A 12,809-nucleotide genomic window follows, 5' to 3' on the forward strand; every position below is an offset into this window, starting at 1 on the left:
TAAACAATAAGTTCAGCACTTACTAGTGGAGAGACCGGTAGAGAAGTACATCTGGAATATGATCATAGGAAACTCAGGTATTTTAGATCATTTGTGCTTTGAATGAACCAGAACTCCTTGAAATTTTTCAGTGGGGTCTGTCTTGGATGTCATTATGGAAGATCATAATGTTGAAATTTATAAACAAACTAGAGAAAGAAAAGAGCCCCATTTATTGCTGGCTGTAGCTGTCATTTCCACAAAGTGATTTTTTACTCCTGGTTGTATGCTGCACTGTTACAAAGAGCACGATTACATGGAAGGTGGTTTGAGATTAAACTTGCTTTTCTGAATGGCTTGCAATAGGTGTAATGTAAGACACTTTTCTGCTGTGTAAATGGATGTTTACTTCTGGTTTATGGTTTTGCACTGCACTGAACTGTGGCAGTCATTTTAAGGATATTACATTTATGGAAGTAGCTTAAAAGTACATTTCAAGTATACAGTTTTACATCATGTCTCTTAGGACTCAGGAAAATAAATATCCATGTAGATAAAACCTTTATGCCATTCACAGAAAGTGAAAATCTGATTTTGCTTATAAAATCTTTTTCAAGGCAGAAAATGCTTTCAAGTGAACAAATTTTTAATGGCAGACCCCAAGGGCATTATGCTAACTTGGCAATGCAACTCTGAAATGACCAAACCTTTTGATTTGAGAGTATTGCTTGTTTTCCACCTGTCATCCAAACAAATACTATTAATGAAGGATTGAAGTGATGAGTTTGCTGTTTGTTTTGTTTTGGTATTTTTTTGTGTGTGTGCATTCAAACATTTCCTGGTGTGTTTCTGAAAGTCCCACACAAACAGAAAAATGAAATTGCTCATCTTGACCAAGGCCATGCACATTCTATGCAAGTTAATTCAGTTCTCGGGGGTAGAAAATATGAGATCCTCCTGGTATAGTTTGTTTTTTTTTTCTGTGGTGTTCTCTCAGATACTTTGTGTTGTTTAAAGAAGGTTTCTGCAGTAGCAGCACTAACTGGGTATCTCACCCTGTTAGTATTTGTTTTAACCTCTGTGCTGACCCTGCTTCCTGTGAGTGATGATTTTATTCATAGAGTTTTAATTCCAATCTAATCCTAACACATACCTGAGCAGCACTTTGTTTGAAAAATGTTTTCCCCTTTTCAGGCCTGATTGTTTTTTTTTCACTTGCATCTTTTAATTTTCAATTAAGGATTCTTTAGTGAATAAGAGCTTGGACTAAAGCCAGTTTAAAGCCATTGAAAGTCTTTTCATTGACTGCAGTGGGCTTTGGATCTGACAGTAAGCTTATTAAGAAATACTTATTAGTGGGTTGTGTATATAGCAAAGTCATCTAACAGGAAAACCAGTGGCCACCCAGTCCAAATGAGACTGAAATCTGATTTATTAACCAAAGAGAGGTTCAGCTGGTTGCAGGAAATATTTTTTTATCCTCGAACAAGGAAAGCTTTTCTTGTTAATATCGATGCAGCCTGGTACCTACCCAAACATCATCCTGACAGTTTCATTACCTTGGCACAACAGAATCTTTCTCCCCAAGTCCCCATCCCAGGAACATTTCTATTGAAAGGAGATACTTGTGTCTGCATCAAAACAGGTAATGCTTAAACTACTGCCTATTGTGAAATGGAACCTGTTAAACCAAACAGTGAATTGCAATAATAGGTTTAGCTGTTTAGGGAAAAGATACATTAATCTGCACCATGATGGAGCTTTTTATCTGTAGGTTTTGTGAAAGAACATATGCATATAAGAGAAAAAGATTTTCAAGCCCCCAACCCTGGTTTTCAGCTCTTCAGATGTCTCTAGGCTCAGTGAGAAACTTGTTATCCTGCACAGGGCTCGCTAGATGGCAGGACAAGATAATCTTCAGGAGCAGAGAATTTCCAGGGACTGAGACAAAAAACTGGAGTTATGGTGAAATTGAACAATTGGAAATAAAAGAGAAAGAGAAACTGAACAAGAGACAGAAATTTTGTTTCTCTGTGATTAAAAAAAAAAAATAAAATTGCAAAATAAGAAATTTAGATTCTTAAATTGACATTCCAGCAAGTACAATATGATAATGGCTAAATTGCACATGCAAGTGTGGAAAAGTGGAGTCTTTATTTCTGAGAGACAATGGAGCACATTATAAAGCAAATAGCTTGACAGTAATTTCTCCTTGTCTGTTTTCAGTGAAGACCCATGTGTTTGAATAAGAACTTTCTTCATTGTCTCTAGGAGCTCCTCTTTCACACATGTCACTGTATTCATAACCTTATGGCTCTGTTGCAAGAAAATGGATCATGAGAAGGAGAGATTGAAATGGCCCTCGGGGTCATATTTTTACCTCAGCAACACTGGTGTTAATCCAAAATAAGAATGAACAGAATCTACCCCATTATTATCAATTCCCTTCATTCCCTTGTCAATAGGGGATCAATTCTTGGTGTGAATTTTCAAGCTCTTTGTCTGGCATAGCTGAGATGTCAGTGAACAACTCATTTTCTGGCACTTCCTCTGGAAGAGCAGTCACCAGACAAAGAGAATGTCTGTGACTTCACTCCAGAAGAAAGAGCCAGCAAAATGTGCTTTCTGCAAACCACGTTTTTACCTCTCAGTGTGTGAACACGCCATTGCATCTGTAGTCCACTTTTCACCTTGTTTTCAGAACTGCTGAGAGATCTCAACTGCTGTCTAAACAGCAAATATCTTCCCTGTATCAGTATTGCAAAATACAGCAGAGCCCACAGCCGCAGCCCCAGATGGTGGTATTAGACTGAGTGCCTTTGGCTTTTGAAACTGAAAACTTTGCTGCTTCACAAGATTTCCACAGAAATCACAGAATTGTAAAATGGTTTGGGTTGGAAGGGAGCTTAAACATCACCTTGTTCCAGCCCCATTTTCATGTGCAGCGACATCTTCCACCATCCCAGGTTGCTCCAAGCCCCAGACAACCTGGCTCTGGACACTTCCAGGGATGGGGCAGCCACAGCTGCTCTGGGCAGCCTGTGCCAGGGCTAACCATGCTCACAGTGAAGGATTTCTTCCTTTTGTCTAATCTGAACCCATTCTCTGTCAGTGTGGATCTGTTCTCTCTTGTCCTGTCGCTGCCTGCCCTTGGCAGGAGTCCTCTCCCCTCCTGCAGAACCCTCTGGGTACTGGGAGCTGCTCTAAGGCCTCTGGGGCCTTCTCCTCTCCAGGCTGAACAGCACCATCCTCTCAGCATTGCTCCATTGCAGAGGTGCCCCAGCTCTCTGATTTTTGTGGTCTTTTTGTGGTCTTTGTGGTGTTTTTGTGATCTTTGTGGCCTCTGGAGCTGCTCCAACAGATCCAGAGCAGTCCTTGCTATGTTGGGGTGCAGCAAAGCAGGTGGGGCCTCACAAGGGGAGAGCAGGGGGAGAATCCCCTCCCTTGCCCTGCTGGCCACACTGCTGGTGATACAGCCCAGGACACAGCTGGTTGCTGGGATCATTTTGGAAATTCTTAGTCTAATTAATACCAAGTGTTTATAATACACTGGAGGCTCGGTCACTGAAGTTCTGAATGTAATGGAATAAAAATTGTGAAAATTTGGCAGTAAGCTGTCTTCTAACTACCAAACAGTAAAAGTTTTAAAAGTTCATTTATTTGGAAATTTCTGATGCGATCAATTAATTATTTTAATTTGATGAACTAGTTGTTTAATAAGAATAACAATCGACCAGAAACCCTGTTAATAGCTGTTAAAAGCTGTTATTTTTACTGCTACGCATCTACATGGATTTCAGTGTACTTGGAAACAGCTCTGAACTGAGAACCTGCTGTGCTTTTGGACAGGTTCTCAGTGTTCAAATTGTCCAGTAGTCTGAAATGCAAACTCATGCCTACAGTGACAACAGGAAATTAAGATAAATGAACAAATGAACATCAAAAATAGATTTAAAAATATTTCTCTAAGTTCTGTCTGCTGCCATATCTGTCAGGTCTTTGAGTCACAGGACTAATCCGGTTCCAGCTCTGCCCTATCTGGGACCAGTCTTTAGATCTACGGGAATATAGAAATTTCCACGCCTTTCCTATATTTTGTTTAAATTAACAAGCAAACTCAAAGAACATTTGAGGGAAGAGAGAGCACAATCACACTAATTCTATTCTGTATATTTTCTGTCAAGAGGTTGGGCTAAATACCCTAGCAAATTGATTAAAATCAGTTAAAGATTGTGGCCAAAAAGCCCAGTTCACAGTCCTTAAAGTTAGAGAATTTAAAATTGTAGTCCTTTTCACTTGCTCTGTTTATCCAGCTTATTTCCTAACACAACTTCTTATACCCTAGAGACTAACAAAAAGTTCTCTCTGCTGGGATTCATTTGGCAACATGATCAAGCAGGAGCATTGAATATCTGGTTCCAGCTCCCCTGATTATAAGGATGTCCTTTAGCTCATTTGTTCCATCTGTAAAATGGTGATAATGGTTGTGATGTCGTTTGTAAATATTTTATTTATAACAATTCCTTCATGAACACCAAATATGACTGTACTGTTTGTAGGATGGAACTCCATCCAGCTGCATCTGTATTTTTTGAGAAGTTAAGAAACATGTGTGAATGTGGGCACTGAGAAAAACTGAACCTCCTTCTAAAGTTTCTGTGCATGATTTTGTGATTTGATAGGGGTATGAGTGGGGGAAAAAGCCTAAAAGAAAGAGCAAATCTGGTAACTGCAGATAGCTGGCCCCCTGGGGTTTTTAGAGGCTCTGATTCTCCTGTTCTGGAATCTACTGCCTTTTTCTGTCTTAAAGTTCCAAGAGGCCACAATCCACCACGGATGTCCAAGACCTCCTCTGCTTGAAGTTATATAAAAGAAGGATCCAAGCTGCTGAAATTGCTTTCTTCATGTGGTGTTTGTTGCAGTTGTTCACAGCTGGGTGATAGATTTGCTGTGTCCCCACCAGGGAAACGTCTCAGTCTGAGACACACTGGGCCCCAGGTGGGGGACCAAGTGGGACACAAACTCTTTCCATCTTTTGCAACCATTCAGTAGCTTCTGATGCCCTTTTTGTTCTCTCTCCAGGAGGTCACACGGCTGGAAAGAGAGAGTTTGTTTCACAGCTCTATTTAGACCTAAGCCTGGTTAGTAGAAACAGCATTCCTCACAGTTGCAGGATAATGTAACATCATAAATAGAGCTATCAAGAATGTCAGGCAGCCTTTTGTGGTTGTCAGAGCAGTGATGTTAAAAGAAAAGGGTTTTTTTTTCTGCCTTATTTTTTCCTAAATAGCTTTCCTCAAACTGTCAGGAGAGCACCTGGTGAAATGAAGCTTTGCTTTTGCTGTGTAGCTTTTGTTCTTAGAGATGGTTTAAGTAATAAATATGATGAAATAATTACATAGAAAAATAACAACTTCATTTCCATCAGAACACTAAGGGGTGGTTGTGATTCTTCAAAATGCCTTGAATACTTGAGAAAATAATTACAGCTGGGATACAGCTGAAATACTCCACACAGTATCCCAGTATCTGTGGATAGCAGAGGATGTGTAGTACCTGAAAAAGCAGGGGGAGTGAAGGTTAGATGCTCATGCTAATTATTCTGGAGATGGTTGATTGGGAATGAATCATCTCTCGTGGCATTAGCATTCAGCAGCACAAGTGCTGGGTGAAAAGGAAACAAACATTTGGGATTGCAAGGAGAGGTAAAAGAGGCCATTTCTCTGTTGAAGGTGGTTTTACAAGGAATTCACTGGAGCTTGGGATGATTTATGTGTGCTGAAGACCCGGCCTTAAGGAACCAGCTGGAACAAAAATTAGATCTTAAGGGAGCTGTGAGGTGTCCCTGGAATCTCTGCAAAAGCAAGCTGTGGGATTCTGGCTGCCAGGGGTCTTCCCACAGCTGTGTCTGATTTATCAATAAATAGATCATTTGGTTGCTTTCTACAAATGTGAGGGAAGAGGTCCATAAAACTTACAGTATTTGCTTTACTGGCCTTACTGTTAAATCCCCAGTCCCAGCCCCGCAGCTGCTTGTTCTCAATTCACCCCACAGGAGGTGATTGTGGCTAAAGACACAGCAAGGGTAGAAATAAGGTGCTTGTTATTATTTCTAATTACTGCTGTTTGGTGCCTCATTATCTCTATCTGCCGGCTTTGCATTTAATGAAGATGAGTCTTACCTACCACCCTTTAATGCCACCTTCTTTCTGTTGGCCACAGGATATTAGGGGAACACCAAGACCAGGGAATTTCAAGAGCAGCGTTTAACCTGCTGTGATACCTCTGGAATGAGGGCAAAGAAAATAGTGGGGTAAGTTTATTTCTCTCCTGCTGGTAAGCAGGAAGCAGGTTCCCAACATTGGCATCTCTTTCCCTTTCTGTTGTATGTTTATAAAGGCCAGAAACAAAGGGTCTTCCTTGGTGGCTTTTGAATACCAATGAATGAAGCTCTCACTGTGACCTGCTGCTCTAGGGCACAGTCTGGTAAGACTCAAACTAGAAGCAAAAGAAATTTCAACTGTTTCTTTTTTAATACTCTTGAATGACATTTTTCTGTTTTCCAGACTTGGCAGTGAAGCCCTCTAGAAGTGTGTTCTGGGTTACTTGGAGTAGTTTTCTAGCTATTCTCAATAGGCTAAAGGCTAGCACAGAGCATTTATGGATAGTGTATGTCTCTGTTGACATAAGATTACAGCAATGGTCTAAGTCTGGTTTGCAGCATTAAAGGGTATGGAAGTGTAGCAGGCCACATCCACTGCCACAGAAGAGCTCTGGCTCTGTAAAAGTTTGGTGATCAAGGTTTTGCTAGCAAAATATAGAATGCTTACTTAGTAGAGTAAGAAAATTATTTTTTTGGAATGTTTTTTAAAAATGCTGAGAAAAGAGGTATAAAATAATAGGACAGTGCTGGTATGAGGAGTAGGATATCAGGGTGAAAACGGGGAGATGGAAAGCTCTTGGTCTTTTGAGCTTGCACTGGAGGTGTGTGCTGTGTCCACATCATTAAAGTAAATATGCACACATTATTTCCCTATTATGGTTAAATTATTACCAGAGGGAATATCAGCTCCTGTCACCTAGGTGCAATTGCATTACAATAAGCTGTGAAGCACATAATCTAATTTTTTGTATATTTGTTGTTGTTTGTTTTTTATAGAACAGTTTAGTGTTGTGATTAAAACTGCAAGGAAAGAAAAATATTGTAATTCTGCAGATATGTGGGAAACTAGAGACACTTCACAGTGTAAGTCACTTTGAACTGACTCAGTTTTGTTGCTTGTGGATTTTGCTGAGCTTGTCAAACAGAGAGAAATGACATTTAAAACCTTAATGGTGAAGCAGCTGGGTATTGCTAGGCAACGAAGTAGTTTCTTACATACAGTGTCATATCACTGCAATGGCTTTTTCTATCAGAAATATCTTTTAAGAGTTCACCAAACTAATTTTTGATTCCCAAACACAAACTTAAATCTGGCAAGATCATCTTCTATTGCTGTGATTAAAAGAAAAAAATCTGCTTTAAATTAGTAAGGTATATAAGTACTTAATGTCTTATGGGGAAGAAGATATCCTTTGCTTTTTTTGGTTTCTTTTGTGGGACAGGGGAGTGATCAATATGGTCTGAGAATGAAAACTAGGCACTGAATGCAACAAATTTTATGCTGCACTTGAAGAAACATATAATGATGACTGAGAAGGATGTGAAATGAAGCATGGTTGGGTGGTCAGCTCAAAGAATTTAGTCAGGACTCTTTAACCTCCATTTCAGAGTGAAGTGACTTTGCCTCTGACCTTGGGCCATTTGTTTGGTTGGTAACATTAGATATTTGGAAACTCTACTCCTTCAAGGTCACGCATACTGACTGTCCCCTGCAGTCACCCAGGGCCACACGGTGTGCAATGTGCAGAAAGGTGCAGAAAGGTGTGTGTTTTGTAGGGCTCCTTGCTGTGACACTGCTGTGAGTCAGTGCTGCCCACACCAACATCCCACTGCCAGCAGTACACACTCCAGCAGGCAGTAAGAGAGAAGGGGAAGAAAGCATTAATAGGCAGTTATAATATGGGCTTAATGCCTTAAAATTTACGGAGTTCAGATTTTTTATATACATGTTTCCTGGTTTCTGGGTTCAGCTGTAAACACTGGGCTGTTTGGGTATAATTGGGAAGGAAAAAAGTTGATTAAATTTCTTTTGTCAGCTTTGGGAAGCTCTGCATAGACTGCCTCACAGAGAAGATGCCCTCTAAAGCTGTGTGTCCAGGGTTTTTGAAGAGAGCTCAGACTTCCTTTTACCTTCAGTGATGAGGGCTGAAGCCCCATATGCAAGCTGGGGTGGGGCAGATGAATAAATATCAAGCTCCTGAATTCTTAAGCCTTGGTGTTTCACCATTGCTTTAGACCTTGTCTGTGTGGGAGGAAATGCAACAGCTACATTAAACTTCCATCTCTGACTTGAGCTCAACATTTTACAGCAGCAGATTCAGAGCTAAAAGTTAACACCTGTCATTTCAGGGATGGAGGTGCAAGAAACAAATCAGAGGCAGGTGCTAAGTGGACAAGCTTTGGTGTAGAATGAATTGCAGGATCTCCTCTGGAAAGGCAGTGAAATTTGGGGTGGAGAGCAGCACACTGCCCAATTCCTAGCATGTGCTGAGGAGGGAAAATGAAGAAGGTCAGGGAAGAGAGGCTGCCAAGAATTGCTGGTTTAGAGGAGATGCTGCATTTTCATCCTCTTGGTAGGGCATTTGGAAATTATGTCAGAGCCCAGCACAGACTGACAGGTATTGCCAGCCATTTGCAGCAGCAGCACCACCGGGCTTTCAGTTCTGACTCGAATGTTTTTCATAACTTCAGCTCCTCCTGCATCGTAAGAAATGTGTGAAATGTATGCATGGAGGGTCAGTGTTTGAAAACACGTACAGAGAGCACCATAATTATCTGAAGGTAAACTTCCAGATATTGTGATGCTGTATTTTAGCAGGCTGAATTCCTCAACTGATGCGCTTAGGTTGCTGATCCCATTTATATGAGCAAAAAATCTGAGTGACTGTCTCCTGTCCAAATTTACACAGCCAGAATTTTATTATTTCAGAAATGTGCTGTAAGGTCCCCCAGGGAGGAGGAACATGATTAAGCTTTGTCCTTGGGTAAAACACAAAGCACTATCATCTCCTCTTTGAAAGGTTTCACTAATCTCAGGACTTCAGCATGAAACTAAATTTAGAAAGTCTGGATGCCAGTGGAGGCGGATCACGTTTTCTTTAGACAGTGACAAACAGTGTATTCTCATTCACTCCTTCAGGTCAGAGTTCAGCTTTCATCTTGCCTCTGGTCAGAGGCTGGGTGACATCCTGAACAACTGGTTCCTTGTAGTTTATGATGCCAACTGACAGTGGAGTAGTTTATTATATGATATACAGCCTTTAATTTTCTGGAGAGACACGGAGTTGACATTTGATAAGCCATTCATGATAAAAGAATAACTACTACAGAGAAATGAAGAAGAGGCAACACAGGACACAAATAGATGTGTTTATTCTGAGTGCTCTAACTGCTTTTAAAGTCTGATCTAAACCTACATTGTGAAAAGAATGAGAGAATAGGAACATCACTGCCATTGTATAGGTTTTATTAAAAGGAAACTCATCTCATCTGGATTTTTAGATTAAAGCACTGTCCTGAAATTGAATGCTTAGAATCTTATGCATTAACTCTCCTAGTGTAAGCAAGCACATATATGTGTATACAAATCAATAAAGAGAATCAGCTTTTGCAGGGCCTGTTATAAACATGAACTAAACCTAACAGCTTCATAAAGTGAAAGTTAAGGCAAAGCTGTTACATTTGCACTATGGCCACCCTCTGCTTCCAGGAGTATTGGTGTCAAAATCAGTGCCAAGCAACTTGTTTTCAGTCTCCTTTATAGTGTCCTTCACTTCCTTGTTATTTAGTTTGCCCTCTTTATAACAGGAGGCTTTGCTGACTGCTCAGGAGACAAGCTAAACATCCACAGGCGAGCAGAGAGCTTGCAGTAATTGTAACAACAGCCACAGCAGTCCCTGAGACACTTTTGCTGTACTTGACACAAACTGGAACTCAGCTGTAGGAAGCCTGTGACCTTCATCAGTTGATTTATAAAATCAGAGGGCAGATGCTTAAACAGAAGGACTTCTATTATAAAAAAAAAGGTATGAGAGGATTTCAGACTATGGTGTTCCAGGCCAATCTGCATTTTTGTAGGGGAGTCCCTAAAAATATTAAAAATCAAGTATTATGTGTAAAATTTAAATATCCCTGAAAGCTGACAAGAAGATGTGAGGATAGGATGCAAGGTCTTTGCCCTGTTGCTTACCAGAAGAGTCAGATTTTCACTGGTAAAAAATATTGGTTCTTAATTGTAAATCCTCCACAGGAGGTTCAGGGATGTTTTACCTGGTCCTCAGAATTGCCCAAATGCTCTGGCTCCCCACTGGAAAATCTGGCTACAAATCAGAGAGAGGTGAAATGAGCTCTGACTGATAAATCTTTCTGATTTACAGCTTGTTTGCGTTACCTGCACTTTGGGCAGGCAGGGTCATAGAGAAGGAATACTGCCAGCTAGAGTAAGTATTGCTGAAGAATATCTGGTAGACAAAAGGGAGATTTTTAGCAATGATTTTATGTGTCAGATTAGCAGGATTTAAAGCCATGTCATTACTGAAAGTGACCCTGAATTGAGTTTCTTTGAAATAAAGTTCTATTCTTGCCTCAAGTTGGATGAAAATTATTATACAGAGGAGCTGTTAAGAGGAAAGGAGCATTTACAACTGAAGTTTAGTCGTAGTAAGACTTCTGCCCTGTTGGCCTCCCTTTTAGAGGCATGGACTGTGTAGTATCACTGAAATCACTCATAAGATACTCAGACTGAATTGCATCCTTTTAGCTAATGTAGAACCAGAAATACAGAATTCATGGATCAAAATAAGTAAGTGGTGATGAGTGCATTCTTAAATTCTACACTCCATTATTTGTTTCTCTTAGATTTGAAGGGATGTGTGGTTGAACACAGATCAGAAGTCAGATTTTTCTGCACAGTAAATGGGCAATGATTTTCCTCATGCTACACCAAATTTTGGTAGTTTTTGTTATGGCTGGTAGGAAAAAGGGGCTCTCTAAACCTCAGGCCTGCCCAAGTTCATGAAGATGGACTATGAGAGGCATGCTGCAGAGCATGGCTGTGTTCCAAGAGCTGTCTTGCCTTGCCCAGAGTACTGTGCAGAGGGAGAGCTGCTCCAGAAGTTCTAACTAGCACAGGAGTAAGCAATGCTGAGATTCTGGGAAATGTTCCATTCCTGAACATTCAAAAGAGGCTGCTGGAACTGAAGGCTACAAGAGTCTCACCAGCTTCTGGTGCATCTTAGGACAGATGTAAGGTTACTCTGTCAAGAATCCCTTTAACTGCATGATCCTGAGTCTGCTATTAAGGTAATTAGAGGCTGCTGAGAGGCAGCTTTAGTAGTGGGAGTTGTGTAATGTTCAGCAGTCTTTGAGATGGGTGAAACCACCTCACCTTTGTCTTTAAACTTACCTTTCCCCACTTATCTTCTGCACAGTAGATTGCATCATCTCTTACCTTATGTATCTGAAAAGTGTAACAGCTGGTGTGTGTGGGTGTGTGTGTCTTGAGGTCCTCTGGGAATTCCTGTTTAACTTTTCTCTCTGTTTAAGTAAGCAGTTTTCCTTCTCACCCCTGCCCCAATTGTTTGCAATCTGAGAATCTGTTTAAGATCGCAGCCAAGATCTTCACATTCTGAATTGTTGCTATGAACAAAGCTCAGAGCCAAAGGATACACTGGAAAGGCCTCTTTTTCACATGCTTTTAATTTTGGAAAAATAAGAGAGAAAGCAGCAAAAACCCAATGGAAATTGGGGCAAAACTGAATTTAAAGACAATTCCCTCTGAGAATATGAAAAATAAACTTAAAAAATATGATATGCAGGTCAAGATCATGGCATACTTTTAACCACTTAGCAAACATTTTTAGCAGTGTTTGAGTCCAGCACTTCCAGTGTCATTTGCACTCCTTCCCCCAGTGAATTAGGAATATTTCACAAAGTGTTATTGCTGTTTTCTACCCGAGTAAGCTGATGCAGAGAGGTGAAGGCTGAGGGTTTTCAAACTTGGCTGTCCAATGGGAAATCTCCTGTGGAAGCTGCAGATCTGTAACATTTCAGATTGCTTGAGATGATATTCATGCCAAAACCTGCTGACCTGCTTGAACATCAGAGCCAGTCTTTTACTTGGGTGCTTTATAAATATGCAGCAGAATATTCTGACTGAAATTTTGCCATTCCTGTTCAACCACCTTCTCAAGTGAGCTTAATTCCTTCCCTAGAAATGTAGAAGTATTGTCATTATTGAACTACAAAAGGCCCTATTGCCATCAGACCTAAAAACCAGTAAAATGGAAGATGCTTTCATTAATGAAAATCACCTGCTAGCAATTAAAACAATACTTTCTAAGCAGAATAGCTGAATGTGCCATTGATTTAATGACCCTTGGCAGTGACTGTTTAGCTGGATTTACAGGAAGCCTCACATGACGTTTCATTAGTATCACAGTGAATTAACTTTATAGCAGTGTAGTTCTTAATCCAATTTAGACTTGGTATTATTAATGATACTACCAGGGAAATAGTTTTTAAGGCAATTAAACAGCAATATGTAATGTTGCCAAGCATCGCTACTGATATCCGAAGGCATCACAAAAAGCCACATTTTAAAAGGGAATTGAAAATGGGAAGATAGCACTTCCTGGTGATTTAATCCTTTGCACTTGGAAGACTACCA

At 40.3% G+C, this 12,809-nt stretch overlaps 2 long non-coding RNA genes across 3 annotated transcripts in view; one reads left to right on the plus strand and one right to left on the minus strand.

Annotated features, from left to right (window-relative positions):
• Positions 1–3,988: 3,988 nt before the first annotated feature.
• LOC147651271 (uncharacterized) lies at positions 3,989–6,043 on the minus strand. The gene is made up of 2 exons (XR_015274242.1): positions 5,958–6,043; positions 3,989–5,073 (listed from the first exon to the last, which is right to left on the minus strand). It is a non-coding gene; the product is annotated as an uncharacterized LOC147651271 (long non-coding RNA).
• A 54-nt stretch (positions 6,044–6,097) lies between these two features.
• Positions 6,098–12,809, plus strand: part of LOC111933226 (uncharacterized) — a 144,458-nt gene continuing 137,746 nt past the window's right edge. Inside the window, exon 1 of one of the 2 annotated variants that reach the window (XR_015274241.1) lies at positions 6,098–6,292. This is a non-coding gene — a long non-coding RNA (uncharacterized LOC111933226). The remainder of the gene's footprint in view (positions 6,293–12,809) is intronic. The other variant, XR_015274240.1, reaches the window with a different exon arrangement.

The sequence above is a fragment of the Cyanistes caeruleus genome, chromosome 10 (genome assembly GCF_971803275.1).
Source record: "Cyanistes caeruleus chromosome 10, bCyaCae1.hap1.1, whole genome shotgun sequence".
Lineage (NCBI taxonomy): Eukaryota > Metazoa > Chordata > Aves > Passeriformes > Paridae > Cyanistes > Cyanistes caeruleus.